This window comes from Ambystoma mexicanum, chromosome 4p (genome assembly GCF_040938575.1).
Source record: "Ambystoma mexicanum isolate Mex_15411 chromosome 4p, UKY_AmexF1_1, whole genome shotgun sequence".
In the NCBI taxonomy this organism is placed as follows: Eukaryota; Metazoa; Chordata; class Amphibia; order Caudata; family Ambystomatidae; genus Ambystoma; species Ambystoma mexicanum.
In genome coordinates, this window is record NC_090927.1 from 50238298 (window position 1) to 50265075 (window position 26778).

A 26778-nucleotide genomic window follows, 5' to 3' on the forward strand; every position below is an offset into this window, starting at 1 on the left:
GGTATGCGCAGACCCACGAGGGCCAGTGGCGCAATGGATAACGCGTCTGACTACGGATCAGAAGATTGTAGGTTCGACTCCTACCTGGCTCGGGGAAGCGCGTTTTGTTTTTAATTTAACCCCAATTGTGATTGCGTAGTCTCTGTCTTCTCCCTAGCCTTGGCCGAGGTACTGAACGCTTAACACTCGAGGTCAGCGGAAATGACGGTCTGTCAGGGCGCCCTTCTTTCCTCTGGCCTTTAACGTCTTGCAGCAACGGTTTCAATGCAAGGCGGCCTGTTTTCCAAATGTGGTCCCACCGTTGCTCTCTTGACGGGGGGTGCGGGGGACACGTCACGCCTCAAAGGTGGGTGCAGACGAGATCTCGGGTATGAAAGCCGCAGACATTGGTATGCACCTCATACCCAAGCCGCTTGTAGTCGGCCCTTCTTCTTGCAAGTCCAGCCCTCATACTGAGGAATCGGGAGCCTGAAACACGGACAGACTGCATGGGGCCGCCGGGGCCCCAAGGGAAACAATGTGGGGAAATTCAGGCTTTTCTCAAAATGTAAATGCAACAGAAACGGAATCGGGAGTTCTATGTAGAAAAGGCTAGTCTTCCCATACCGGGAGTCGAACCCGGGCCGCCTGGGTGAAAACCAGGAATCCTAACCGCTAGACCATATGGGAGGCTGTCAGCAAGAAGCAGGTTATGGAGATCCTGAGAGCAGTGCCCCATGGGTCCACCACTGGCAGGATGCTTGAGAAGCTTGACCGGTGGTGTCCCACGCAAATGACCGAGATGCACTTTCAGTGGCAGAAATCAAGCTTTACGCTGCTCTGGTATTGAGCTGTCATTGCTTACAGTGGCTAAGCAAAGCACAATACCAAGACCAATCTAAAAATGACTAGCTTGAGAGAACACGCAAGAACCAAGGGCAGCGGTTCGAGCCCTATCAGGGATGGACGGTCCCCTTTTGCTAAAATGGGCAAGAGAGTCTGCAGTTCCTCTCGGAGGCGCGTGAGTGCTGGGGCACGCCTCATTAACCCTTTGCTGCCCGTCTTGCCACCTGAAACCTGCCCCTTGCCCCCAAAGTGCAGCATTGGCTGGGGGGCAAATATCTGCAGCCTATTGGCAGGCTGGAGAAGAGTCCCTGTGGCGCTCCTGAAGTGTGTGGGGAAGTAAGCCCCTGACCGATTGACCCCACCCCCCCAACCCCAATAAATGAAGGCAAATCCTGCTTTGCAATTGCTGCCAACTTTTCAGGGCCTTCCTTTCTAGATAGGACTGGAAGATGAAGCGGCTTGAGAGTCAGCTCCGAAATGAAGAGTAGCATTATTTTCTAAAGAGCTGTGTAATGTGGGGAGGGGGCAAGCACAGCACCTCCCTTTTGTGGAAGGATAGGGGTATGCGCAGACCCACGAGGGCCAGTGGCGCAATGGATAACGCGTCTGACTACGGATCAGAAGATTGTAGGTTCGACTCCTACCTGGCTCGGGGAAGCGCGTTTTGTTTTTAATTTAACCCCAATTGTGATTGCGTAGTCTCTGTCTTCTCCCTAGCCTTGGCCGAGGTACTGAACGCTTAACACTCGAGGTCAGCGGAAATGACGGTCTGTCAGGGCGCCCTTCTTTCCTCTGGCCTTTAACGTCTTGCAGCAACGGTTTCAATGCAAGGCGGCCTGTTTTCCAAATGTGGTCCCACCGTTGCTCTCTTGACGGGGGGTGCGGGGGACACGTCACGCCTCAAAGGTGGGTGCAGACGAGATCTCGGGTATGAAAGCCGCAGACATTGGTATGCACCTCATACCCAAGCCGCTTGTAGTCGGCCCTTCTTCTTGCAAGTCCAGCCCTCATACTGAGGAATCGGGAGCCTGAAACACGGACAGACTGCATGGGGCCGCCGGGGCCCCAAGGGAAACAATGTGGGGAAATTCAGGCTTTTCTCAAAATGTAAATGCAACAGAAACGGAATCGGGAGTTCTATGTAGAAAAGGCTAGTCTTCCCATACCGGGAGTCGAACCCGGGCCGCCTGGGTGAAAACCAGGAATCCTAACCGCTAGACCATATGGGAGGCTGTCAGCAAGAAGCAGGTTATGGAGATCCTGAGAGCAGTGCCCCATGGGTCCACCACTGGCAGGATGCTTGAGAAGCTTGACCGGTGGTGTCCCACGCAAATGACCGAGATGCACTTTCAGTGGCAGAAATCAAGCTTTACGCTGCTCTGGTATTGAGCTGTCATTGCTTACAGTGGCTAAGCAAAGCACAATACCAAGACCAATCTAAAAATGACTAGCTTGAGAGAACACGCAAGAACCAAGGGCAGCGGTTCGAGCCCTATCAGGGGTGGACGGTCCCCTTTTGCTAAAATGGGCAAGAGAGTCTGCAGTTCCTCTCGGAGGCGCGTGAGTGCTGGGGCACGCCTCATTAACCCTTTGCTGCCCGTCTTGCCACCTGAAACCTGCCCCTTGCCCCCAAAGTGCAGCATTGGCTGGGGGCAAATATCTGCAGCCTATTGGCAGGCTTGAGAAGAGTCCCTGTGGCGCTCCTGAAGTGTGTGGGGAAGTAAGCCCCTGACCGATTGACCCCACCCCCCCAACCCCAATAAATGAAGGCAAATCCTGCTTTGCAATTGCTGCCAACTTTTCAGGGCCTTCCTTTCTAGATAGGACTGGAAGATGAAGCGGCTTGAGAGTCAGCTCCGAAATGAAGAGTAGCATTATTTTCTAAAGAGCTGTGTAATGTGGGGAAGGGGGCAAGCACAGTACCTCCCTTTTGTGGAAGGATAGGGGTATGCGCAGACCCACGAGGGCCAGTGGCGCAATGGATAACGCGTCTGACTACGGATCAGAAGATTGTAGGTTCGACTCCTACCTGGCTCGGGGAAGCGCGTTTTGTTTTTAATTTAACCCCAATTGTGATTGCGTAGTCTCTGTCTTCTCCCTAGCCTTGGCCGAGGTACTGAACGCTTAACACTCGAGGTCAGCGGAAATGACGGTCTGTCAGGGCGCCCTTCTTTCCTCTGGCCTTTAACGTCTTGCAGCAACGGTTTCAATGCAAGGCGGCCTGTTTTCCAAATGTGGTCCCACCGTTGCTCTCTTGACGGGGGGTGCGGGGGACACGTCACGCCTCAAAGGTGGGTGCAGACGAGATCTCGGGTATGAAAGCCGCAGACATTGGTATGCACCTCATACCCAAGCCGCTTGTAGTCGGCCCTTCTTCTTGCAAGTCCAGCCCTCATACTGAGGAATCGGGAGCCTGAAACACGGACAGACTGCATGGGGCCGCCGGGGCCCCAAGGGAAACAATGTGGGGAAATTCAGGCTTTTCTCAAAATGTAAATGCAACAGAAACGGAATCGGGAGTTCTATGTAGAAAAGGCTAGTCTTCCATACCGGGAGTCCGGGCCGCCTGGGTGAAAACCAGGAATCCTAACCGCTAGACCATATGGGAGGCTGTCAGCAAGAAGCAGGTTATGGAGATCCTGAGAGCAGTGCCCCATGGGTCCACCACTGGCAGGATGCTTGAGAAGCTTGACCGGTGGTGTCCCACGCAAATGACCGAGATGCACTTTCAGTGGCAGAAATCAAGCTTTACGCTGCTCTGGTATTGAGCTGTCATTGCTTACAGTGGCTAAGCAAAGCACAATACCAAGACCAATCTAAAAATGACTAGCTTGAGAGAACACGCAAGAACCAAGGGCAGCGGTTCGAGCCCTATCAGGATGGACGGTCCCCTTTTGCTAAAATGGGCAAGAGAGTCTGCAGTTCCTCTCGGAGGCGCGTGAGTGCTGGGGCACGCCTCATTAACCCTTTGCTGCCCGTCTTGCCACCTGAAACCTGCCCCTTGCCCCCAAAGTGCAGCATTGGCTGGGGGCAAATATCTGCAGCCTATTGGCAGGCTGGAGAAGAGTCCCTGTGGCGCTCCTGAAGTGTGTGGGGAAGTAAGCCCCTGACCGATTGACCCCACCCCCCCAACCCCAATAAATGAAGGCAAATCCTGCTTTGCAATTGCTGCCAACTTTTCAGGGCCTTCCTTTCTAGATAGGACTGGAAGATGAAGCGGCTTGAGAGTCAGCTCCGAAATGAAGAGTAGCATTATTTTCTAAAGAGCTGTGTAATGTGGGGAGGGGGCAAGCACAGTACCTCCCTTTTGTGGAAGGATAGGGGTATGCGCAGACCCACGAGGGCCAGTGGCGCAATGGATAACGCGTCTGACTACGGATCAGAAGATTGTAGGTTCGACTCCTACCTGGCTCGGGGAAGCGCGTTTTGTTTTTAATTTAACCCCAATTGTGATTGCGTAGTCTCTGTCTTCTCCCTAGCCTTGGCCGAGGTACTGAACGCTTAACACTCGAGGTCAGCGGAAATGACGGTCTGTCAGGGCGCCCTTCTTTCCTCTGGCCTTTAACGTCTTGCAGCAACGGTTTCAATGCAAGGCGGCCTGTTTTCCAAATGTGGTCCCACCGTTGCTCTCTTGACGGGGGGTGCGGGGGACACGTCACGCCTCAAAGGTGGGTGCAGACGAGATCTCGGGTATGAAAGCCGCAGACATTGGTATGCACCTCATACCCAAGCCGCTTGTAGTCGGCCCTTCTTCTTGCAAGTCCAGCCCTCATACTGAGGAATCGGGAGCCTGAAACACGGACAGACTGCATGGGGCCGCCGGGGCCCCAAGGGAAACAATGTGGGGAAATTCAGGCTTTTCTCAAAATGTAAATGCAACAGAAACGGAATCGGGAGTTCTATGTAGAAAAGGCTAGTCTTCCCATACCGGGAGTCCGGGCCGCCTGGGTGAAAACCAGGAATCCTAACCGCTAGACCATATGGGAGGCTGTCAGCAAGAAGCAGGTTATGGAGATCCTGAGAGCAGTGCCCCATGGGTCCACCACTGGCAGGATGCTTGAGAAGCTTGACCGGTGGTGTCCCACGCAAATGACCGAGATGCACTTTCAGTGGCAGAAATCAAGCTTTACGCTGCTCTGGTATTGAGCTGTCATTGCTTACAGTGGCTAAGCAAAGCACAATACCAAGACCAATCTAAAAATGACTAGCTTGAGAGAACACGCAAGAACCAAGGGCAGCGGTTCGAGCCCTATCAGGGATGGACGGTCCCCTTTTGCTAAAATGGGCAAGAGAGTCTGCAGTTCCTCTCGGAGGCGCGTGAGTGCTGGGGCACGCCTCATTAACCCTTTGCTGCCCGTCTTGCCACCTGAAACCTGCCCCTTGCCCCCAAAGTGCAGCATTGGCTGGGGGCAAATATCTGCAGCCTATTGGCAGGCTGGAGAAGAGTCCCTGTGGCGCTCCTGAAGTGTGTGGGGAAGTAAGCCCCTGACCGATTGACCCCACCCCCCCAACCCCAATAAATGAAGGCAAATCCTGCTTTGCAATTGCTGCCAACTTTCAGGGCCTTCCTTTCTAGATAGGACTGGAAGATGAAGCGGCTTGAGAGTCAGCTCCGAAATGAAGAGTAGCATTATTTTCTAAAGAGCTGTGTAATGTGGGGAGGGGGCAAGCACAGCACCTCCCTTTTGTGGAAGGATAGGGGTATGCGCAGACCCACGAGGGCCAGTGGCGCAATGGATAACGCGTCTGACTACGGATCAGAAGATTGTAGGTTCGACTCCTACCTGGCTCGGGGAAGCGCGTTTTGTTTTTAATTTAACCCCAATTGTGATTGCGTAGTCTCTGTCTTCTCCCTAGCCTTGGCCGAGGTACTGAACGCTTAACACTCGAGGTCAGCGGAAATGACGGTCTGTCAGGGCGCCCTTCTTTCCTCTGGCCTTTAACGTCTTGCAGCAACGGTTTCAATGCAAGGCGGCCTGTTTTCCAAATGTGGTCCCACCGTTGCTCTCTTGACGGGGGGTGCGGGGGACACGTCACGCCTCAAAGGTGGGTGCAGACGAGATCTCGGGTATGAAAGCCGCAGACATTGGTATGCACCTCATACCCAAGCCGCTTGTAGTCGGCCCTTCTTCTTGCAAGTCCAGCCCTCATACTGAGGAATCGGGAGCCTGAAACACGGACAGACTGCATGGGGCCGCCGGGGCCCCAAGGGAAACAATGTGGGGAAATTCAGGCTTTTCTCAAATGTAAATGCAACAGAAACGGAATCGGGAGTTCTATGTAGAAAAGGCTAGTCTTCCCATACCGGGAGTCGAACCCGGGCCGCCTGGGTGAAAACCAGGAATCCTAACCGCTAGACCATATGGGAGGCTGTCAGCAAGAAGCAGGTTATGGAGATCCTGAGAGCAGTGCCCCATGGGTCCACCACTGGCAGGATGCTTGAGAAGCTTGACCGGTGGTGTCCCACGCAAATGACCGAGATGCACTTTCAGTGGCAGAAATCAAGCTTTACGCTGCTCTGGTATTGAGCTGTCATTGCTTACAGTGGCTAAGCAAAGCACAATACCAAGACCAATCTAAAAATGACTAGCTTGAGAGAACACGCAAGAACCAAGGGCAGCGGTTCGAGCCCTATCAGGGATGGACGGTCCCCTTTTGCTAAAATGGGCAAGAGAGTCTGCAGTTCCTCTCGGAGGCGCGTGAGTGCTGGGGCACGCCTCATTAACCCTTTGCTGCCCGTCTTGCCACCTGAAACCTGCCCCTTGCCCCCAAAGTGCAGCATTGGCTGGGGGCAAATATCTGCAGCCTATTGGCAGGCTTGAGAAGAGTCCCTGTGGCGCTCCTGAAGTGTGTGGGGAAGTAAGCCCCTGACCGATTGACCCCACCCCCCAACCCCAATAAATGAAGGCAAATCCCTGCTTTGCAATTGCTGCCAACTTTTCAGGGCCTTCCTTTCTAGATAGGACTGGAAGATGAAGCGGCTTGAGAGTCAGCTCCGAAATGAAGAGTAGCATTATTTTCTAAAGAGCTGTGTAATGTGGGGAGGGGGCAAGCACAGTACCTCCCTTTTGTGGAAGGATAGGGGTATGCGCAGACCCACGAGGGCCAGTGGCGCAATGGATAACGCGTCTGACTACGGATCAGAAGATTGTAGGTTCGACTCCTACCTGGCTCGGGGAAGCGCGTTTTGTTTTTAATTAACCCCAATTGTGATTGCGTAGTCTCTGTCTTCTCCCTAGCCTTGGCCGAGGTACTGAACGCTTAACACTCGAGGTCAGCGGAAATGACGGTCTGTCAGGGCGCCCTTCTTTCCTCTGGCCTTTAACGTCTTGCAGCAACGGTTTCAATGCAAGGCGGCCTGTTTTCCAAATGTGGTCCCACCGTTGCTCTCTTGACGGGGGGTGCGGGGACACGTCACGCCTCAAAGGTGGGTGCAGACGAGATCTCGGGTATGAAAGCCGCAGACATTGGTATGCACCTCATACCCAAGCCGCTTGTAGTCGGCCCTTCTTCTTGCAAGTCCAGCCCTCATACTGAGGAATCGGGAGCCTGAAACACGGACAGACTGCATGGGGCCGCCGGGGCCCCAAGGGAAACAATGTGGGGAAATTCAGGCTTTTCTCAAAATGTAAATGCAACAGAAACGGAATCGGGAGTTCTATGTAGAAAAGGCTAGTCTTCCCATACCGGGAGTCCGGGCCGCCTGGGTGAAAACCAGGAATCCTAACCGCTAGACCATATGGGAGGCTGTCAGCAAGAAGCAGGTTATGGAGATCCTGAGAGCAGTGCCCCATGGGTCCACCACTGGCAGGATGCTTGAGAAGCTTGACCGGTGGTGTCCCACGCAAATGACCGAGATGCACTTTCAGTGGCAGAAATCAAGCTTTACGCTGCTCTGGTATTGAGCTGTCATTGCTTACAGTGGCTAAGCAAAGCACAATACCAAGACCAATCTAAAAATGACTAGCTTGAGAGAACACGCAAGAACCAAGGGCAGCGGTTCGAGCCCTATCAGGGATGGACGGTCCCCTTTTGCTAAAATGGGCAAGAGAGTCTGCAGTTCCTCTCGGAGGCGCGTGAGTGCTGGGGCACGCCTCATTAACCCTTTGCTGCCCGTCTTGCCACCTGAAACCTGCCCCTTGCCCCCAAAGTGCAGCATTGGCTGGGGGCAAATATCTGCAGCCTATTGGCAGGCTGGAGAAGAGTCCCTGTGGCGCTCCTGAAGTGTGTGGGGAAGTAAGCCCCTGACCGATTGACCCCACCCCCCCAACCCCAATAAATGAAGGCAAATCCTGCTTTGCAATTGCTGCCAACTTTTCAGGGCCTTCCTTTCTAGATAGGACTGGAAGATGAAGCGGCTTGAGAGTCAGCTCCGAAATGAAGAGTAGCATTATTTTCTAAAGAGCTGTGTAATGTGGGGAGGGGGCAAGCACAGCACCTCCCTTTTGTGGAAGGATAGGGGTATGCGCAGACCCACGAGGGCCAGTGGCGCAATGGATAACGCGTCTGACTACGGATCAGAAGATTGTAGGTTCGACTCCTACCTGGCTCGGGGAAGCGCGTTTTGTTTTTAATTTAACCCCAATTGTGATTGCGTAGTCTCTGTCTTCTCCCTAGCCTTGGCCGAGGTACTGAACGCTTAACACTCGAGGTCAGCGGAAATGACGGTCTGTCAGGGCGCCCTTCTTTCCTCTGGCCTTTAACGTCTTGCAGCAACGGTTTCAATGCAAGGCGGCCTGTTTTCCAAATGTGGTCCCACCGTTGCTCTCTTGACGGGGGGTGCGGGGGACACGTCACGCCTCAAAGGTGGGTGCAGACGAGATCTCGGGTATGAAAGCCGCAGACATTGGTATGCACCTCATACCCAAGCCGCTTGTAGTCGGCCCTTCTTCTTGCAAGTCCAGCCCTCATACTGAGGAATCGGGAGCCTGAAACACGGACAGACTGCATGGGGCCGCCGGGGCCCCAAGGGAAACAATGTGGGGAAATTCAGGCTTTTCTCAAAATGTAAATGCAACAGAAACGGAATCGGGAGTTCTATGTAGAAAAGGCTAGTCTTCCCATACCGGGCCGCCTGGGTGAAAACCAGGAATCCTAACCGCTAGACCATATGGGAGGCTGTCAGCAAGAAGCAGGTTATGGAGATCCTGAGAGCAGTGCCCCATGGGTCCACCACTGGCAGGATGCTTGAGAAGCTTGACCGGTGGTGTCCCACGCAAATGACCGAGATGCACTTTCAGTGGCAGAAATCAAGCTTTACGCTGCTCTGGTATTGAGCTGTCATTGCTTACAGTGGCTAAGCAAAGCACAATACCAAGACCAATCTAAAAATGACTAGCTTGAGAGAACACGCAAGAACCAAGGGCAGCGGTTCGAGCCCTATCAGGGATGGACGGTCCCCTTTTGCTAAAATGGGCAAGAGAGTCTGCAGTTCCTCTCGGAGGCGCGTGAGTGCTGGGGCACGCCTCATTAACCCTTTGCTGCCCGTCTTGCCACCTGAAACCTGCCCCTTGCCCCCAAAGTGCAGCATTGGCTGGGGGCAAATATCTGCAGCCTATTGGCAGGCTGGAGAAGAGTCCCTGTGGCGCTCCTGAAGTGTGTGGGGAAGTAAGCCCCTGACCGATTGACCCCACCCCCCCAACCCCAATAAATGAAGGCAAATCCTGCTTTGCAATTGCTGCCAACTTTTCAGGGCCTTCCTTTCTAGATAGGACTGGAAGATGAAGCGGCTTGAGAGTCAGCTCCGAAATGAAGAGTAGCATTATTTTCTAAAGAGCTGTGTAATGTGGGGAGGGGGCAAGCACAGCACCTCCCTTTTGTGGAAGGATAGGGGTATGCGCAGACCCACGAGGGCCAGTGGCGCAATGGATAACGCGTCTGACTACGGATCAGAAGATTGTAGGTTCGACTCCTACCTGGCTCGGGGAAGCGCGTTTTGTTTTTAATTTAACCCCAATTGTGATTGCGTAGTCTCTGTCTTCTCCCTAGCCTTGGCCGAGGTACTGAACGCTTAACACTCGAGGTCAGCGGAAATGACGGTCTGTCAGGGCGCCCTTCTTTCCTCTGGCCTTTAACGTCTTGCAGCAACGGTTTCAATGCAAGGCGGCCTGTTTTCCAAATGTGGTCCCACCGTTGCTCTCTTGACGGGGGGTGCGGGGGACACGTCACGCCTCAAAGGTGGGTGCAGACGAGATCTCGGGTATGAAAGCCGCAGACATTGGTATGCACCTCATACCCAAGCCGCTTGTAGTCGGCCCTTCTTCTTGCAAGTCCAGCCCTCATACTGAGGAATCGGGAGCCTGAAACACGGACAGACTGCATGGGGCCGCCGGGGCCCCAAGGGAAACAATGTGGGGAAATTCAGGCTTTTCTCAAAATGTAAATGCAACAGAAACGGAATCGGGAGTTCTATGTAGAAAAGGCTAGTCTTCCCATACCGGGCCGCCTGGGTGAAAACCAGGAATCCTAACCGCTAGACCATATGGGAGGCTGTCAGCAAGAAGCAGGTTATGGAGATCCTGAGAGCAGTGCCCCATGGGTCCACCACTGGCAGGATGCTTGAGAAGCTTGACCGGTGGTGTCCCACGCAAATGACCGAGATGCACTTTCAGTGGCAGAAATCAAGCTTTACGCTGCTCTGGTATTGAGCTGTCATTGCTTACAGTGGCTAAGCAAAGCACAATACCAAGACCAATCTAAAAATGACTAGCTTGAGAGAACACGCAAGAACCAAGGGCAGCGGTTCGAGCCCTATCAGGGATGGACGGTCCCCTTTTGCTAAAATGGGCAAGAGAGTCTGCAGTTCCTCTCGGAGGCGCGTGAGTGCTGGGGCACGCCTCATTAACCCTTTGCTGCCCGTCTTGCCACCTGAAACCTGCCCCTTGCCCCCAAAGTGCAGCATTGGCTGGGGGCAAATATCTGCAGCCTATTGGCAGGCTGGAGAAGAGTCCCTGTGGCGCTCCTGAAGTGTGTGGGGAAGTAAGCCCCTGACCGATTGACCCCACCCCCCCAACCCCAATAAATGAAGGCAAATCCTGCTTTGCAATTGCTGCCAACTTTTCAGGGCCTTCCTTTCTAGATAGGACTGGAAGATGAAGCGGCTTGAGAGTCAGCTCCGAAATGAAGAGTAGCATTATTTTCTAAAGAGCTGTGTAATGTGGGGAGGGGGCAAGCACAGCACCTCCCTTTTGTGGAAGGATAGGGGTATGCGCAGACCCACGAGGGCCAGTGGCGCAATGGATAACGCGTCTGACTACGGATCAGAAGATTGTAGGTTCGACTCCTACCTGGCTCGGGGAAGCGCGTTTTGTTTTTAATTTAACCCCAATTGTGATTGCGTAGTCTCTGTCTTCTCCCTAGCCTTGGCCGAGGTACTGAACGCTTAACACTCGAGGTCAGCGGAAATGACGGTCTGTCAGGGCGCCCTTCTTTCCTCTGGCCTTTAACGTCTTGCAGCAACGGTTTCAATGCAAGGCGGCCTGTTTTCCAAATGTGGTCCCACCGTTGCTCTCTTGACGGGGGGTGCGGGGGACACGTCACGCCTCAAAGGTGGGTGCAGACGAGATCTCGGGTATGAAAGCCGCAGACATTGGTATGCACCTCATACCCAAGCCGCTTGTAGTCGGCCCTTCTTCTTGCAAGTCCAGCCCTCATACTGAGGAATCGGGAGCCTGAAACACGGACAGACTGCATGGGGCCGCCGGGGCCCCAAGGGAAACAATGTGGGGAAATTCAGGCTTTTCTCAAAATGTAAATGCAACAGAAACGGAATCGGGAGTTCTATGTAGAAAAGGCTAGTCTTCCCATACCGGGCCGCCTGGGTGAAAACCAGGAATCCTAACCGCTAGACCATATGGGAGGCTGTCAGCAAGAAGCAGGTTATGGAGATCCTGAGAGCAGTGCCCCATGGGTCCACCACTGGCAGGATGCTTGAGAAGCTTGACCGGTGGTGTCCCACGCAAATGACCGAGATGCACTTTCAGTGGCAGAAATCAAGCTTTACGCTGCTCTGGTATTGAGCTGTCATTGCTTACAGTGGCTAAGCAAAGCACAATACCAAGACCAATCTAAAAATGACTAGCTTGAGAGAACACGCAAGAACCAAGGGCAGCGGTTCGAGCCCTATCAGGGATGGACGGTCCCCTTTTGCTAAAATGGGCAAGAGAGTCTGCAGTTCCTCTCGGAGGCGCGTGAGTGCTGGGGCACGCCTCATTAACCCTTTGCTGCCCGTCTTGCCACCTGAAACCTGCCCCTTGCCCCCAAAGTGCAGCATTGGCTGGGGGCAAATATCTGCAGCCTATTGGCAGGCTGGAGAAGAGTCCCTGTGGCGCTCCTGAAGTGTGTGGGGAAGTAAGCCCCTGACCGATTGACCCCACCCCCCCAACCCCAATAAATGGAGGCAAATCCTGCTTTGCAATTGCTGCCAACTTTTCAGGGCCTTCCTTTCTAGATAGGACTGGAAGATGAAGCGGCTTGAGAGTCAGCTCCGAAATGAAGAGTAGCATTATTTTCTAAAGAGCTGTGTAATGTGGGGAGGGGGCAAGCACAGCACCTCCCTTTTGTGGAAGGATAGGGGTATGCGCAGACCCACGAGGGCCAGTGGCGCAATGGATAACGCGTCTGACTACGGATCAGAAGATTGTAGGTTCGACTCCTACCTGGCTCGGGGAAGCGCGTTTTGTTTTTAATTTAACCCCAATTGTGATTGCGTAGTCTCTGTCTTCTCCCTAGCCTTGGCCGAGGTACTGAACGCTTAACACTCGAGGTCAGCGGAAATGACGGTCTGTCAGGGCGCCCTTCTTTCCTCTGGCCTTTAACGTCTTGCAGCAACGGTTTCAATGCAAGGCGGCCTGTTTTCCAAATGTGGTCCCACCGTTGCTCTCTTGACGGGGGGTGCGGGGGACACGTCACGCCTCAAAGGTGGGTGCAGACGAGATCTCGGGTATGAAAGCCGCAGACATTGGTATGCACCTCATACCCAAGCCGCTTGTAGTCGGCCCTTCTTCTTGCAAGTCCAGCCCTCATACTGAGGAATCGGGAGCCTGAAACACGGACAGACTGCATGGGGCCGCCGGGGCCCCAAGGGAAACAATGTGGGGAAATTCAGGCTTTTCTCAAAATGTAAATGCAACAGAAACGGAATCGGGAGTTCTATGTAGAAAAGGCTAGTCTTCCCATACCGGGAGTCGAACCCGGGCCGCCTGGGTGAAAACCAGGAATCCTAACCGCTAGACCATATGGGAGGCTGTCAGCAAGAAGCAGGTTATGGAGATCCTGAGAGCAGTGCCCCATGGGTCCACCACTGGCAGGATGCTTGAGAAGCTTGACCGGTGGTGTCCCACGCAAATGACCGAGATGCACTTTCAGTGGCAGAAATCAAGCTTTACGCTGCTCTGGTATTGAGCTGTCATTGCTTACAGTGGCTAAGCAAAGCACAATACCAAGACCAATCTAAAAATGACTAGCTTGAGAGAACACGCAAGAACCAAGGGCAGCGGTTCGAGCCCTATCAGGGATGGACGGTCCCCTTTTGCTAAAATGGGCAAGAGAGTCTGCAGTTCCTCTCGGAGGCGCGTGAGTGCTGGGGCACGCCTCATTAACCCTTTGCTGCCCGTCTTGCCACCTGAAACCTGCCCCTTGCCCCCAAAGTGCAGCATTGGCTGGGGGCAAATATCTGCAGCCTATTGGCAGGCTGGAGAAGAGTCCCTGTGGCGCTCCTGAAGTGTGTGGGGAAGTAAGCCCCTGACCGATTGACCCCACCCCCCCAACCCCAATAAATGAAGGCAAATCCTGCTTTGCAATTGCTGCCAACTTTTCAGGGCCTTCCTTTCTAGATAGGACTGGAAGATGAAGCGGCTTGAGAGTCAGCTCCGAAATGAAGAGTAGCATTATTTTCTAAAGAGCTGTGTAATGTGGGGAGGGGGCAAGCACAGCACCTCCCTTTTGTGGAAGGATAGGGGTATGCGCAGACCCACGAGGGCCAGTGGCGCAATGTATAACGCGTCTGACTACGGATCAGAAGATTGTAGGTTCGACTCCTACCTGGCTCGGGGAAGCGCGTTTTGTTTTTAATTTAACCCCAATTGTGATTGCGTAGTCTCTGTCTTCTCCCTAGCCTTGGCCGAGGTACTGAACGCTTAACACTCGAGGTCAGCGGAAATGACGGTCTGTCAGGGCGCCCTTCTTTCCTCTGGCCTTTAACGTCTTGCAGCAACGGTTTCAATGCAAGGCGGCCTGTTTTCCAAATGTGGTCCCACCGTTGCTCTCTTGACGGGGGGCGCGGGGGACACGTCACGCCTCAAAGGTGGGTGCAGACGAGATCTCGGGTATGAAAGCCGCAGACATTGGTATGCACCTCATACCCAAGCCGCTTGTAGTCGGCCCTTCTTCTTGCAAGTCCAGCCCTCATACTGAGGAATCGGGAGCCTGAAACACGGACAGACTGCATGGGGCCGCCGGGGCCCCAAGGGAAACAATGTGGGGAAATTCAGGCTTTTCTCAAAATGTAAATGCAACAGAAACGGAATCGGGAGTTCTATGTAGAAAAGGCTAGTCTTCCCATACCGGGAGTCGAACCCGGGCCGCCTGGGTGAAAACCAGGAATCCTAACCGCTAGACCATATGGGAGGCTGTCAGCAAGAAGCAGGTTATGGAGATCCTGAGAGCAGTGCCCCATGGGTCCACCACTGGCAGGATGCTTGAGAAGCTTGACCGGTGGTGTCCCACGCAAATGACCGAGATGCACTTTCAGTGGCAGAAATCAAGCTTTACGCTGCTCTGGTATTGAGCTGTCATTGCTTACAGTGGCTAAGCAAAGCACAATACCAAGACCAATCTAAAAATGACTAGCTTGAGAGAACACGCAAGAACCAAGGGCAGCGGTTCGAGCCCTATCAGGGATGGACGGTCCCCTTTTGCTAAAATGGGCAAGAGAGTCTGCAGTTCCTCTCGGAGGCGCGTGAGTGCTGGGGCACGCCTCATTAACCCTTTGCTGCCCGTCTTGCCACCTGAAACCTGCCCCTTGCCCCCAAAGTGCAGCATTGGCTGGGGGCAAATATCTGCAGCCTATTGGCAGGCTTGAGAAGAGTCCCTGTGGCGCTCCTGAAGTGTGTGGGGAAGTAAGCCCCTGACCGATTGACCCCACCCCCCCAACCCCAATAAATGAAGGCAAATCCTGCTTTGCAATTGCTGCCAACTTTTCAGGGCCTTCCTTTCTAGATAGGACTGGAAGATGAAGCGGCTTGAGAGTCAGCTCCGAAATGAAGAGTAGCATTATTTTCTAAAGAGCTGTGTAATGTGGGGAGGGGGCAAGCACAGTACCTCCCTTTTGTGGAAGGATAGGGGTATGCGCAGACCCACGAGGGCCAGTGGCGCAATGGATAACGCGTCTGACTACGGATCAGAAGATTGTAGGTTTGACTCCTACCTGGCTCGGGGAAGCGCGTTTTGTTTTTAATTTAACCCCAATTGTGATTGCGTAGTCTCTGTCTTCTCCCTAGCCTTGGCCGAGGTACTGAACGCTTAACACTCGAGGTCAGCGGAAATGACGGTCTGTCAGGGCGCCCTTCTTTCCTCTGGCCTTTAACGTCTTGCAGCAACGGTTTCAATGCAAGGCGGCCTGTTTTCCAAATGTGGTCCCACCGTTGCTCTCTTGACGGGGGGTGCGGGGGACACGTCACGCCTCAAAGGTGGGTGCAGACGAGATCTCGGGTATGAAAGCCGCAGACATTGGTATGCACCTCATACCCAAGCCGCTTGTAGTCGGCCCTTCTTCTTGCAAGTCCAGCCCTCATACTGAGGAATCGGGAGCCTGAAACACGGACAGACTGCATGGGGCCGCCGGGGCCCCAAGGGAAACAATGTGGGGAAATTCAGGCTTTTCTCAAAATGTAAATGCAACAGAAACGGAATCGGGAGTTCTATGTAGAAAAGGCTAGTCTTCCCATACCGGGAGTCCGGGCCGCCTGGGTGAAAACCAGGAATCCTAACCGCTAGACCATATGGGAGGCTGTCAGCAAGAAGCAGGTTATGGAGATCCTGAGAGCAGTGCCCCATGGGTCCACCACTGGCAGGATGCTTGAGAAGCTTGACCGGTGGTGTCCCACGCAAATGACCGAGATGCACTTTCAGTGGCAGAAATCAAGCTTTACGCTGCTCTGGTATTGAGCTGTCATTGCTTACAGTGGCTAAGCAAAGCACAATACCAAGACCAATCTAAAAATGACTAGCTTGAGAGAACACGCAAGAACCAAGGGCAGCGGTTCGAGCCCTATCAGGGATGGACGGTCCCCTTTTGCTAAAATGGGCAAGAGAGTCTGCAGTTCCTCTCGGAGGCGCGTGAGTGCTGGGGCACGCCTCATTAACCCTTTGCTGCCCGTCTTGCCACCTGAAACCTGCCCCTTGCCCCCAAAGTGCAGCATTGGCTGGGGGCAAATATCTGCAGCCTATTGGCAGGCTGGAGAAGAGTCCCTGTGGCGCTCCTGAAGTGTGTGGGGAAGTAAGCCCCTGACCGATTGACCCCACCCCCCCAACCCCAATAAATGAAGGCAAATCCTGCTTTGCAATTGCTGCCAACTTTTCAGGGCCTTCCTTTCTAGATAGGACTGGAAGATGAAGCGGCTTGAGAGTCAGCTCCGAAATGAAGAGTAGCATTATTTTCTAAAGAGCTGTGTAATGTGGGGAGGGGGCAAGCACAGCACCTCCCTTTTGTGGAAGGATAGGGGTATGCGCAGACCCACGAGGGCCAGTGGCGCAATGGATAACGCGTCTGACTACGGATCAGAAGATTGTAGGTTCGACTCCTACCTGGCTCGGGGAAGCGCGTTTTGTTTTTAATTTAACCCCAATTGTGATTGCGTAGTCTCTGTCTTCTCCCTAGCCTTGGCCGAGGTACTGAACGCTTAACACTCGAGGTCAGCGGAAATGACGGTCTGTCAGGGCGCCCTTCTTTCCTCTGGCCTTTAACGTCTTGCAGCAACGGTTTCAATGCAAGGCGGCCTGTTTTCCAAATGTGGTCCCACCGTTGCTCTCTTGACGGGGGGTGCGGGGGACACGTCACGCCTCAAAGGTGGGTGCAGACGAGATCTCGGGTATGAAAGCCGCAGACATTGGTATGCACCTCATACCCAAGCCGCTTGTAGTCGGCCCTTCTTCTTGCAAGTCCAGCCCTCATACTGAGGAATCGGGAGCCTGAAACACGGACAGACTGCATGGGGCCGCCGGGGCCCCAAGGGAAACAATGTGGGGAAATTCAGGCTTTTCTCAAAATGTAAATGCAACAGAAACGGAATCGGGAGTTCTATGTAGAAAAGGCTAGTCTTCCCATACCGGGCCGCCTGGGTGAAAACCAGGAATCCTAACCGCTAGACCATATGGGAGGCTGTCAGCAAGAAGCAGGTTATGGAGATCCTGAGAGCAGTGCCCCATGGGTCCACCACTGGCAGGATGCTTGAGAAGCTTGACCGGTGGTGTCCCACGCAAATGACCGAGATGCACTTTCAGTGGCAGAAATCAAGCTTTACGCTGCTCTGGTATTGAGCTGTCATTGCTTACAGTGGCTAAGCAAAGCACAATACCAAGACCAATCTAAAAATGACTAGCTTGAGAGAACACGCAAGAACCAAGGGCAGCGGTTCGAGCCCTATCAGGGATGGACGGTCCCCTTTTGCTAAAATGGGCAAGAGAGTCTGCAGTTCCTCTCGGAGGCGCGTGAGTGCTGGGGCACGCCTCATTAACCCTTTGCTGCCCGTCTTGCCACCTGAAACCTGCCCCTTGCCCCCAAAGTGCAGCATTGGCTGGGGGCAAATATCTGCAGCCTATTGGCAGGCTGGAGAAGAGTCCCTGTGGCGCTCCTGAAGTGTGTGGGGAAGTAAGCCCCTGACCGATTGACCCCACCCCCCCAACCCCAATAAATGGAGGCAAATCCTGCTTTGCAATTGCTGCCAACTTTTCAGGGCCTTCCTTTCTAGATAGGACTGGAAGATGAAGCGGCTTGAGAGTCAGCTCCGAAATGAAGAGTAGCATTATTTTCTAAAGAGCTGTGTAATGTGGGGAGGGGGCAAGCACAGCACCTCCCTTTTGTGGAAGGATAGGGGTATGCGCAGACCCACGAGGGCCAGTGGCGCAATGGATAACGCGTCTGACTACGGATCAGAAGATTGTAGGTTCGACTCCTACCTGGCTCGGGGAAGCGCGTTTTGTTTTTAATTTAACCCCAATTGTGATTGCGTAGTCTCTGTCTTCTCCCTAGCCTTGGCCGAGGTACTGAACGCTTAACACTCGAGGTCAGCGGAAATGACGGTCTGTCAGGGCGCCCTTCTTTCCTCTGGCCTTTAACGTCTTGCAGCAACGGTTTCAATGCAAGGCGGCCTGTTTTCCAAATGTGGTCCCACCGTTGCTCTCTTGACGGGGGGTGCGGGGGACACGTCACGCCTCAAAGGTGGGTGCAGACGAGATCTCGGGTATGAAAGCTGCAGACATTGGTATGCACCTCATACCCAAGCCGCTTGTAGTCGGCCCTTCTTCTTGCAAGTCCAGCCCTCATACTGAGGAATCGGGAGCCTGAAACACGGACAGACTGCATGGGGCCGCCGGGGCCCCAAGGGAAACAATGTGGGGAAATTCAGGCTTTTCTCAAAATGTAAATGCAACAGAAACGGAATCGGGAGTTCTATGTAGAAAAGGCTAGTCTTCCCATACCGGGAGTCGAACCCGGGCCGCCTGGGTGAAAACCAGGAATCCTAACCGCTAGACCATATGGGAGGCTGTCAGCAAGAAGCAGGTTATGGAGATCCTGAGAGCAGTGCCCCATGGGTCCACCACTGGCAGGATGCTTGAGAAGCTTGACCGGTGGTGTCCCACGCAAATGACCGAGATGCACTTTCAGTGGCAGAAATCAAGCTTTACGCTGCTCTGGTATTGAGCTGTCATTGCTTACAGTGGCTAAGCAAAGCACAATACCAAGACCAATCTAAAAATGACTAGCTTGAGAGAACACGCAAGAACCAAGGGCAGCGGTTCGAGCCCTATCAGGGATGGACGGTCCCCTTTTGCTAAAATGGGCAAGAGAGTCTGCAGTTCCTCTCGGAGGCGCGTGAGTGCTGGGGCACGCCTCATTAACCCTTTGCTGCCCGTCTTGCCACCTGAAACCTGCCCCTTGCCCCCAAAGTGCAGCATTGGCTGGGGGCAAATATCTGCAGCCTATTGGCAGGCTGGAGAAGAGTCCCTGTGGCGCTCCTGAAGTGTGTGGGGAAGTAAGCCCCTGACCGATTGACCCCACCCCCCCAACCCCAATAAATGAAGGCAAATCCTGCTTTGCAATTGCTGCCAACTTTTCAGGGCCTTCCTTTCTAGATAGGACTGGAAGATGAAGCGGCTTGAGAGTCAGCTCCGAAATGAAGAGTAGCATTATTTTCTAAAGAGCTGTGTAATGTGGGGAGGGGGCAAGCACAGCACCTCCCTTTTGTGGAAGGATAGGGGTATGCACAGACCCACGAGGGCCAGTGGCGCAATGGATAACGCGTCTGACTACGGATCAGAAGATTGTAGGTTCGACTCCTACCTGGCTCGGGGAAGCGCGTTTTGTTTTTAATTTAACCCCAATTGTGATTGCGTAGTCTCTGTCTTCTCCCTAGCCTTGGCCGAGGTACTGAACGCTTAACACTCGAGGTCAGCGGAAATGACGGTCTGTCAGGGCGCCCTTCTTTCCTCTGGCCTTTAACGTCTTGCAGCAACGGTTTCAATGCAAGGCGGCCTGTTTTCCAAATGTGGTCCCACCGTTGCTCTCTTGACGGGGGGTGCGGGGGACACGTCACGCCTCAAAGGTGGGTGCAGACGAGATCTCGGGTATGAAAGCCGCAGACATTGGTATGCACCTCATACCCAAGCCGCTTGTAGTCGGCCCTTCTTCTTGCAAGTCCAGCCCTCATACTGAGGAATCGGGAGCCTGAAACACGGACAGACTGCATGGGGCCGCCGGGGCCCCAAGGGAAACAATGTGGGGAAATTCAGGCTTTTCTCAAAATGTAAATGCAACAGAAACGGAATCGGGAGTTCTATGTAGAAAAGGCTAGTCTTCCCATACCGGGAGTCGAACCCGGGCCGCCTGGGTGAAAACCAGGAATCCTAACCGCTAGACCATATGGGAGGCTGTCAGCAAGAAGCAGGTTATGGAGATCCTGAGAGCAGTGCCCCATGGGTCCACCACTGGCAGGATGCTTGAGAAGCTTGACCGGTGGTGTCCCACGCAAATGACCGAGATGCACTTTCAGTGGCAGAAATCAAGCTTTACGCTGCTCTGGTATTGAGCTGTCATTGCTTACAGTGGCTAAGCAAAGCACAATACCAAGACCAATCTAAAAATGACTAGCTTGAGAGAACACGCAAGAACCAAGGGCAGCGGTTCGAGCCCTATCAGGGATGGACGGTCCCCTTTTGCTAAAATGGGCAAGAGAGTCTGCAGTTCCTCTCGGAGGCGCGTGAGTGCTGGGGCACGCCTCATTAACCCTTTGCTGCCCGTCTTGCCACCTGAAACCTGCCCCTTGCCCCCAAAGTGCAGCATTGGCTGGGGGCAAATATCTGCAGCCTATTGGCAGGCTGGAGAAGAGTCCCTGTGGCGCTCCTGAAGTGTGTGGGGAAGTAAGCCCCTGACCGATTGACCCCACCCCCCCAACCCCAATAAATGAAGGCAAATCCTGCTTTGCAATTGCTGCCAACTTTTCAGGGCCTTCCTTTCTAGATAGGACTGGAAGATGAAGCGGCTTGAGAGTCAGCTCCGAAATGAAGAGTAGCATTATTTTCTAAAGAGCTGTGTAATGTGGGGAGGGGGCAAGCACAGCACCTCCCTTTTGTGGAAGGATAGGGGTATGCGCAGACCCACGAGGGCCAGTGGCGCAATGGATAACGCGTCTGACTACGGATCAGAAGATTGTAGGTTCGACTCCTACCTGGCTCGGGGAAGCGCGTTTTGTTTTTAATTTAACCCCAATTGTGATTGCGTAGTCTCTGTCTTCTCCCTAGCCTTGGCCGAGGTACTGAACGCTTAACACTCGAGGTCAGCGGAAATGACGGTCTGTCAGGGCGCCCTTCTTTCCTCTGGCCTTTAACGTCTTGCAGCAACGGTTTCAATGCAAGGCGGCCTGTTTTCCAAATGTGGTCCCACCGTTGCTCTCTTGACGGGGGGTGCGGGGGACACGTCACGCCTCAAAGGTGGGTGCAGACGAGATCTCGGGTATGAAAGCCGCAGACATTGGTATGCACCTCATACCCAAGCCGCTTGTAGTCGGCCCTTCTTCTTGCAAGTCCAGCCCTCATACTGAGGAATCGGGAGCCTGAAACACGGACAGACTGCATGGGGCCGCCGGGGCCCCAAGGGAAACAATGTGGGGAAATTCAGGCTTTTCTCAAAATGTAAATGCAACAGAAACGGAATCGGGAGTTCTATGTAGAAAAGGCTAGTCTTCCCATACCGGGCCGCCTGGGTGAAAACCAGGAATCCTAACCGCTAGACCATATGGGAGGCTGTCAGCAAGAAGCAGGTTATGGAGATCCTGAGAGCAGTGCCCCATGGGTCCACCACTGGCAGGATGCTTGAGAAGCTTGACCGGTGGTGTCCCACGCAAATGACCGAGATGCACTTTCAGTGGCAGAAATCAAGCTTTACGCTGCTCTGGTATTGAGCTGTCATTGCTTACAGTGGCTAAGCAAAGCACAATACCAAGACCAATCTAAAAATGACTAGCTTGAGAGAACACGCAAGAACCAAGGGCAGCGGTTCGAGCCCTATCAGGGATGGACGGTCCCCTTTTGCTAAAATGGGCAAGAGAGTCTGCAGTTCCTCTCGGAGGCGCGTGAGTGCTGGGGCACGCCTCATTAACCCTTTGCTGCCCGTCTTGCCACCTGAAACCTGCCCCTTGCCCCCAAAGTGCAGCATTGGCTGGGGGCAAATATCTGCAGCCTATTGGCAGGCTGGAGAAGAGTCCCTGTGGCGCTCCTGAAGTGTGTGGGGAAGTAAGCCCCTGACCGATTGACCCCACCCCCCCAACCCCAATAAATGAAGGCAAATCCTGCTTTGCAATTGCTGCCAACTTTTCAGGGCCTTCCTTTCTAGATAGGACTGGAAGATGAAGCGGCTTGAGAGTCAGCTCCGAAATGAAGAGTAGCATTATTTTCTAAAGAGCTGTGTAATGTGGGGAGGGGGCAAGCACAGTACCTCCCTTTTGTGGAAGGATAGGGGTATGCGCAGACCCACGAGGGCCAGTGGCGCAATGGATAACGCGTCTGACTACGGATCAGAAGATTGTAGGTTCGACTCCTACCTGGCTCGGGGAAGCGCGTTTTGTTTTTAATTTAACCCCAATTGTGATTGCGTAGTCTCTGTCTTCTCCCTAGCCTTGGCCGAGGTACTGAACGCTTAACACTCGAGGTCAGCGGAAATGACGGTCTGTCAGGGCGCCCTTCTTTCCTCTGGCCTTTAACGTCTTGCAGCAACGGTTTCAATGCAAGGCGGCCTGTTTTCCAAATGTGGTCCCACCGTTGCTCTCTTGACGGGGGGTGCGGGGGACACGTCACGCCTCAAAGGTGGGTGCAGACGAGATCTCGGGTATGAAAGCCGCAGACATTGGTATGCACCTCATACCCAAGCCGCTTGTAGTCGGCCCTTCTTCTTGCAAGTCCAGCCCTCATACTGAGGAATCGGGAGCCTGAAACACGGACAGACTGCATGGGGCCGCCGGGGCCCCAAGGGAAACAATGTGGGGAAATTCAGGCTTTTCTCAAAATGTAAATGCAACAGAAACGGAATCGGGAGTTCTATGTAGAAAAGGCTAGTCTTCCCATACCGGGAGTCCGGGCCGCCTGGGTGAAAACCAGGAATCCTAACCGCTAGACCATATGGGAGGCTGTCAGCAAGAAGCAGGTTATGGAGATCCTGAGAGCAGTGCCCCATGGGTCCACCACTGGCAGGATGCTTGAGAAGCTTGACTGGTGGTGTCCCACGCAAATGACCGAGATGCACTTTCAGTGGCAGAAATCAAGCTTTACGCTGCTCTGGTATTGAGCTGTCATTGCTTACAGTGGCTAAGCAAAGCACAATACCAAGACCAATCTAAAAATGACTAGCTTGAGAGAACACGCAAGAACCAAGGGCAGCGGTTCGAGCCCTATCAGGGATGGACGGTCCCCTTTTGCTAAAATGGGCAAGAGAGTCTGCAGTTCCTCTCGGAGGCGCGTGAGTGCTGGGGCACGCCTCATTAACCCTTTGCTGCCCGTCTTGCCACCTGAAACCTGCCCCTTGCCCCCAAAGTGCAGCATTGGCTGGGGGCAAATATCTGCAGCCTATTGGCAGGCTGGAGAAGAGTCCCTGTGGCGCTCCTGAAGTGTGTGGGGAAGTAAGCCCCTGACCGATTGACCCCACCCCCCCAACCCCAATAAATGAAGGCAAATCCTGCTTTGCAATTGCTGCCAACTTTTCAGGGCCTTCCTTTCTAGATAGGACTGGAAGATGAAGCGGCTTGAGAGTCAGCTCCGAAATGAAGAGTAGCATTATTTTCTAAAGAGCTGTGTAATGTGGGGAGGGGGCAAGCACAGCACCTCCCTTTTGTGGAAGGATAGGGGTATGCGCAGACCCACGAGGGCCAGTGGCGCAATGGATAACGCGTCTGACTACGGATCAGAAGATTGTAGGTTCGACTCCTACCTGGCTCGGGGAAGCGCGTTTTGTTTTTAATTTAACCCCAATTGTGATTGCGTAGTCTCTGTCTTCTCCCTAGCCTTGGCCGAGGTACTGAACGCTTAACACTCGAGGTCAGCGGAAATGACGGTCTGTCAGGGCGCCCTTCTTTCCTCTGGCCTTTAACGTCTTGCAGCAACGGTTTCAATGCAAGGCGGCCTGTTTTCCAAATGTAGTCCCACCGTTGCTCTCTTGACGGGGGGTGCGGGGGACACGTCACGCCTCAAAGGTGGGTGCAGACGAGATCTCGGGTATGAAAGCCGCAGACATTGGTATGCACCTCATACCCAAGCCGCTTGTAGTCGGCCCTTCTTCTTGCAAGTCCAGCCCTCATACTGAGGAATCGGGAGCCTGAAACACGGACAGACTGCATGGGGCCGCCGGGGCCCCAAGGGAAACAATGTGGGGAAATTCAGGCTTTTCTCAAAATGTAAATGCAACAGAAACGGAATCGGGAGTTCTATGTAGAAAAGGCTAGTCTTCCCATACCGGGCCGCCTGGGTGAAAACCAGGAATCCTAACCGCTAGACCATATGGGAGGCTGTCAGCAAGAAGCAGGTTATGGAGATCCTGAGAGCAGTGCCCCATGGGTCCACCACTGGCAGGATGCTTGAGAAGCTTGACCGGTGGTGTCCCACGCAAATGACCGAGATGCACTTTCAGTGGCAGAAATCAAGCTTTACGCTGCTCTGGTATTGAGCTGTCATTGCTTACAGTGGCTAAGCAAAGCACAATACCAAGACCAATCTAAAAATGACTAGCTTGAGAGAACACGCAAGAACCAAGGGCAGCGGTTCGAGCCCTATCAGGGATGGACGGTCCCCTTTTGCTAAAATGGGCAAGAGAGTCTGCAGTTCCTCTCGGAGGCGCGTGAGTGCTGGGGCACGCCTCATTAACCCTTTGCTGCCCGTCTTGCCACCTGAAACCTGCCCCTTGCCCCCAAAGTGCAGCATTGGCTGGGGGCAAATATCTGCAGCCTATTGGCAGGCTGGAGAAGAGTCCCTGTGGCGCTCCTGAAGTGTGTGGGGAAGTAAGCCCCTGACCGATTGACCCCACCCCCCCAACCCCAATAAATGGAGGCAAATCCTGCTTTGCAATTGCTGCCAACTTTTCAGGGCCTTCCTTTCTAGATAGGACTGGAAGATGAAGCGGCTTGAGAGTCAGCTCCGAAATGAAGAGTAGCATTATTTTCTAAAGAGCTGTGTAATGTGGGGAGGGGGCAAGCACAGCACCTCCCTTTTGTGGAAGGATAGGGGTATGCGCAGACCCACGAGGGCCAGTGGCGCAATGGATAACGCGTCTGACTACGGATCAGAAGATTGTAGGTTCGACTCCTACCTGGCTCGGGGAAGCGCGTTTTGTTTTTAATTTAACCCCAATTGTGATTGCGTAGTCTCTGTCTTCTCCCTAGCCTTGGCCGAGGTACTGAACGCTTAACACTCGAGGTCAGCGGAAATGACGGTCTGTCAGGGCGCCCTTCTTTCCTCTGGCCTTTAACGTCTTGCAGCAACGGTTTCAATGCAAGGCGGCCTGTTTTCCAAATGTGGTCCCACCGTTGCTCTCTTGACGGGGGGTGCGGGGGACACGTCACGCCTCAAAGGTGGGTGCAGACGAGATCTCGGGTATGAAAGCCGCAGACATTGGTATGCACCTCATACCCAAGCCGCTTGTAGTCGGCCCTTCTTCTTGCAAGTCCAGCCCTCATACTGAGGAATCGGGAGCCTGAAACACGGACAGACTGCATGGGGCCGCCGGGGCCCCAAGGGAAACAATGTGGGGAAATTCAGGCTTTTCTCAAAATGTAAATGCGACAGAAACGGAATCGGGAGTTCTATGTAGAAAAGGCTAGTCTTCCCATACCGGGAGTCGAACCCGGGCCGCCTGGGTGAAAACCAGGAATCCTAACCGCTAGACCATATGGGAGGCTGTCAGCAAGAAGCAGGTTATGGAGATCCTGAGAGCAGTGCCCCATGGGTCCACCACTGGCAGGATGCTTGAGAAGCTTGACCGGTGGTGTCCCACGCAAATGACCGAGATGCACTTTCAGTGGCAGAAATCAAGCTTTACGCTGCTCTGGTATTGAGCTGTCATTGCTTACAGTGGCTAAGCAAAGCACAATACCAAGACCAATCTAAAAATGACTAGCTTGAGAGAACACGCAAGAACCAAGGGCAGCGGTTCGAGCCCTATCAGGGATGGACGGTCCCCTTTTGCTAAAATGGGCAAGAGAGTCTGCAGTTCCTCTCGGAGGCGCGTGAGTGCTGGGGCACGCCTCATTAACCCTTTGCTGCCCGTCTTGCCACCTGAAACCTGCCCCTTGCCCCCAAAGTGCAGCATTGGCTGGGGGCAAATATCTGCAGCCTATTGGCAGGCTGGAGAAGAGTCCCTGTGGCGCTCCTGAAGTGTGTGGGGAAGTAAACCCCTGACCGATTGACCCCACCCCCCCAACCCCAATAAATGAAGGCAAATCCTGCTTTGCAATTGCTGCCAACTTTTCAGGGCCTTCCTTTCTAGATAGGACTGGAAGATGAAGCGGCTTGAGAGTCAGCTCCGAAATGAAGAGTAGCATTATTTTCTAAAGAGCTGTGTAATGTGGGGAGGGGGCAAGCACAGCACCTCCCTTTTGTGGAAGGATAGGGGTATGCGCAGACCCACGAGGGCCAGTGGCGCAATGGATAACGCGTCTGACTACGGATCAGAAGATTGTAGGTTCGACTCCTACCTGGCTCGGGGAAGCGCGTTTTGTTTTTAATTTAACCCCAATTGTGATTGCGTAGTCTCTGTCTTCTCCCTAGCCTTGGCCGAGGTACTGAACGCTTAACACTCGAGGTCAGCGGAAATGACGGTCTGTCAGGGCGCCCTTCTTTCCTCTGGCCTTTAACGTCTTGCAGCAACGGTTTCAATGCAAGGCGGCCTGTTTTCCAAATGTGGTCCCACCGTTGCTCTCTTGACGGGGGGTGCGGGGGACACGTCACGCCTCAAAGGTGGGTGCAGACGAGATCTCGGGTATGAAAGCCGCAGACATTGGTATGCACCTCATACCCAAGCCGCTTGTAGTCGGCCCTTCTTCTTGCAAGTCCAGCCCTCATACTGAGGAATCGGGAGCCTGAAACACGGACAGACTGCATGGGGCCGCCGGGGCCCCAAGGGAAACAATGTGGGGAAATTCAGGCTTTTCTCAAAATGTAAATGCAACAGAAACGGAATCGGGAGTTCTATGTAGAAAA

The 26778-nt window shown here is 53.7% G+C and overlaps 28 non-coding genes across 28 annotated transcripts; 20 read left to right on the forward strand and 8 right to left on the reverse strand.

Moving 5' to 3' along the window:
- The first annotated feature begins 19 nt into the window (after positions 1-19).
- Positions 20-92, forward strand: TRNAR-ACG (transfer RNA arginine (anticodon ACG)). Its single transcript has one exon. It is a non-coding gene; the product is annotated as a tRNA-Arg (tRNA).
- Positions 93-597: 505 nt separating this feature from the next.
- On the reverse strand, positions 598-669 carry TRNAE-UUC (transfer RNA glutamic acid (anticodon UUC)). Its single transcript has one exon. It is a non-coding gene; the product is annotated as a tRNA-Glu (tRNA).
- Positions 670-1404: 735 nt separating this feature from the next.
- On the forward strand, positions 1405-1477 carry TRNAR-ACG (transfer RNA arginine (anticodon ACG)). Its single transcript has one exon. It is a non-coding gene; the product is annotated as a tRNA-Arg (tRNA).
- A 505-nt stretch (positions 1478-1982) lies between these two features.
- On the reverse strand, positions 1983-2054 carry TRNAE-UUC (transfer RNA glutamic acid (anticodon UUC)). The gene has a single exon. It is a non-coding gene; the product is annotated as a tRNA-Glu (tRNA).
- Positions 2055-2789: 735 nt separating this feature from the next.
- On the forward strand, positions 2790-2862 carry TRNAR-ACG (transfer RNA arginine (anticodon ACG)). The gene has a single exon. It is a non-coding gene; the product is annotated as a tRNA-Arg (tRNA).
- Positions 2863-4166: 1304 nt separating this feature from the next.
- TRNAR-ACG (transfer RNA arginine (anticodon ACG)) lies at positions 4167-4239 on the forward strand. Its single transcript has one exon. It is a non-coding gene; the product is annotated as a tRNA-Arg (tRNA).
- A 1305-nt stretch (positions 4240-5544) lies between these two features.
- TRNAR-ACG (transfer RNA arginine (anticodon ACG)) lies at positions 5545-5617 on the forward strand. Its single transcript has one exon. It is a non-coding gene; the product is annotated as a tRNA-Arg (tRNA).
- Positions 5618-6121: 504 nt separating this feature from the next.
- On the reverse strand, positions 6122-6193 carry TRNAE-UUC (transfer RNA glutamic acid (anticodon UUC)). Its single transcript has one exon. It is a non-coding gene; the product is annotated as a tRNA-Glu (tRNA).
- A 734-nt stretch (positions 6194-6927) lies between these two features.
- On the forward strand, positions 6928-7000 carry TRNAR-ACG (transfer RNA arginine (anticodon ACG)). The gene has a single exon. It is a non-coding gene; the product is annotated as a tRNA-Arg (tRNA).
- Positions 7001-8304: 1304 nt separating this feature from the next.
- TRNAR-ACG (transfer RNA arginine (anticodon ACG)) lies at positions 8305-8377 on the forward strand. Its single transcript has one exon. It is a non-coding gene; the product is annotated as a tRNA-Arg (tRNA).
- A 1298-nt stretch (positions 8378-9675) lies between these two features.
- TRNAR-ACG (transfer RNA arginine (anticodon ACG)) lies at positions 9676-9748 on the forward strand. The gene has a single exon. It is a non-coding gene; the product is annotated as a tRNA-Arg (tRNA).
- A 1298-nt stretch (positions 9749-11046) lies between these two features.
- TRNAR-ACG (transfer RNA arginine (anticodon ACG)) lies at positions 11047-11119 on the forward strand. The gene has a single exon. It is a non-coding gene; the product is annotated as a tRNA-Arg (tRNA).
- Positions 11120-12417: 1298 nt separating this feature from the next.
- TRNAR-ACG (transfer RNA arginine (anticodon ACG)) lies at positions 12418-12490 on the forward strand. Its single transcript has one exon. It is a non-coding gene; the product is annotated as a tRNA-Arg (tRNA).
- Positions 12491-12995: 505 nt separating this feature from the next.
- TRNAE-UUC (transfer RNA glutamic acid (anticodon UUC)) lies at positions 12996-13067 on the reverse strand. Its single transcript has one exon. It is a non-coding gene; the product is annotated as a tRNA-Glu (tRNA).
- A 734-nt stretch (positions 13068-13801) lies between these two features.
- TRNAR-ACG (transfer RNA arginine (anticodon ACG)) lies at positions 13802-13874 on the forward strand. Its single transcript has one exon. It is a non-coding gene; the product is annotated as a tRNA-Arg (tRNA).
- Positions 13875-14379: 505 nt separating this feature from the next.
- On the reverse strand, positions 14380-14451 carry TRNAE-UUC (transfer RNA glutamic acid (anticodon UUC)). Its single transcript has one exon. It is a non-coding gene; the product is annotated as a tRNA-Glu (tRNA).
- A 734-nt stretch (positions 14452-15185) lies between these two features.
- TRNAR-ACG (transfer RNA arginine (anticodon ACG)) lies at positions 15186-15258 on the forward strand. The gene has a single exon. It is a non-coding gene; the product is annotated as a tRNA-Arg (tRNA).
- A 1306-nt stretch (positions 15259-16564) lies between these two features.
- On the forward strand, positions 16565-16637 carry TRNAR-ACG (transfer RNA arginine (anticodon ACG)). Its single transcript has one exon. It is a non-coding gene; the product is annotated as a tRNA-Arg (tRNA).
- A 1298-nt stretch (positions 16638-17935) lies between these two features.
- Positions 17936-18008, forward strand: TRNAR-ACG (transfer RNA arginine (anticodon ACG)). The gene has a single exon. It is a non-coding gene; the product is annotated as a tRNA-Arg (tRNA).
- A 505-nt stretch (positions 18009-18513) lies between these two features.
- TRNAE-UUC (transfer RNA glutamic acid (anticodon UUC)) lies at positions 18514-18585 on the reverse strand. Its single transcript has one exon. It is a non-coding gene; the product is annotated as a tRNA-Glu (tRNA).
- A 734-nt stretch (positions 18586-19319) lies between these two features.
- TRNAR-ACG (transfer RNA arginine (anticodon ACG)) lies at positions 19320-19392 on the forward strand. The gene has a single exon. It is a non-coding gene; the product is annotated as a tRNA-Arg (tRNA).
- A 505-nt stretch (positions 19393-19897) lies between these two features.
- Positions 19898-19969, reverse strand: TRNAE-UUC (transfer RNA glutamic acid (anticodon UUC)). Its single transcript has one exon. It is a non-coding gene; the product is annotated as a tRNA-Glu (tRNA).
- Positions 19970-20703: 734 nt separating this feature from the next.
- Positions 20704-20776, forward strand: TRNAR-ACG (transfer RNA arginine (anticodon ACG)). The gene has a single exon. It is a non-coding gene; the product is annotated as a tRNA-Arg (tRNA).
- A 1298-nt stretch (positions 20777-22074) lies between these two features.
- On the forward strand, positions 22075-22147 carry TRNAR-ACG (transfer RNA arginine (anticodon ACG)). The gene has a single exon. It is a non-coding gene; the product is annotated as a tRNA-Arg (tRNA).
- Positions 22148-23453: 1306 nt separating this feature from the next.
- TRNAR-ACG (transfer RNA arginine (anticodon ACG)) lies at positions 23454-23526 on the forward strand. The gene has a single exon. It is a non-coding gene; the product is annotated as a tRNA-Arg (tRNA).
- A 1298-nt stretch (positions 23527-24824) lies between these two features.
- On the forward strand, positions 24825-24897 carry TRNAR-ACG (transfer RNA arginine (anticodon ACG)). Its single transcript has one exon. It is a non-coding gene; the product is annotated as a tRNA-Arg (tRNA).
- A 505-nt stretch (positions 24898-25402) lies between these two features.
- TRNAE-UUC (transfer RNA glutamic acid (anticodon UUC)) lies at positions 25403-25474 on the reverse strand. The gene has a single exon. It is a non-coding gene; the product is annotated as a tRNA-Glu (tRNA).
- A 734-nt stretch (positions 25475-26208) lies between these two features.
- On the forward strand, positions 26209-26281 carry TRNAR-ACG (transfer RNA arginine (anticodon ACG)). The gene has a single exon. It is a non-coding gene; the product is annotated as a tRNA-Arg (tRNA).
- Positions 26282-26778: the final 497 nt, after the last annotated feature.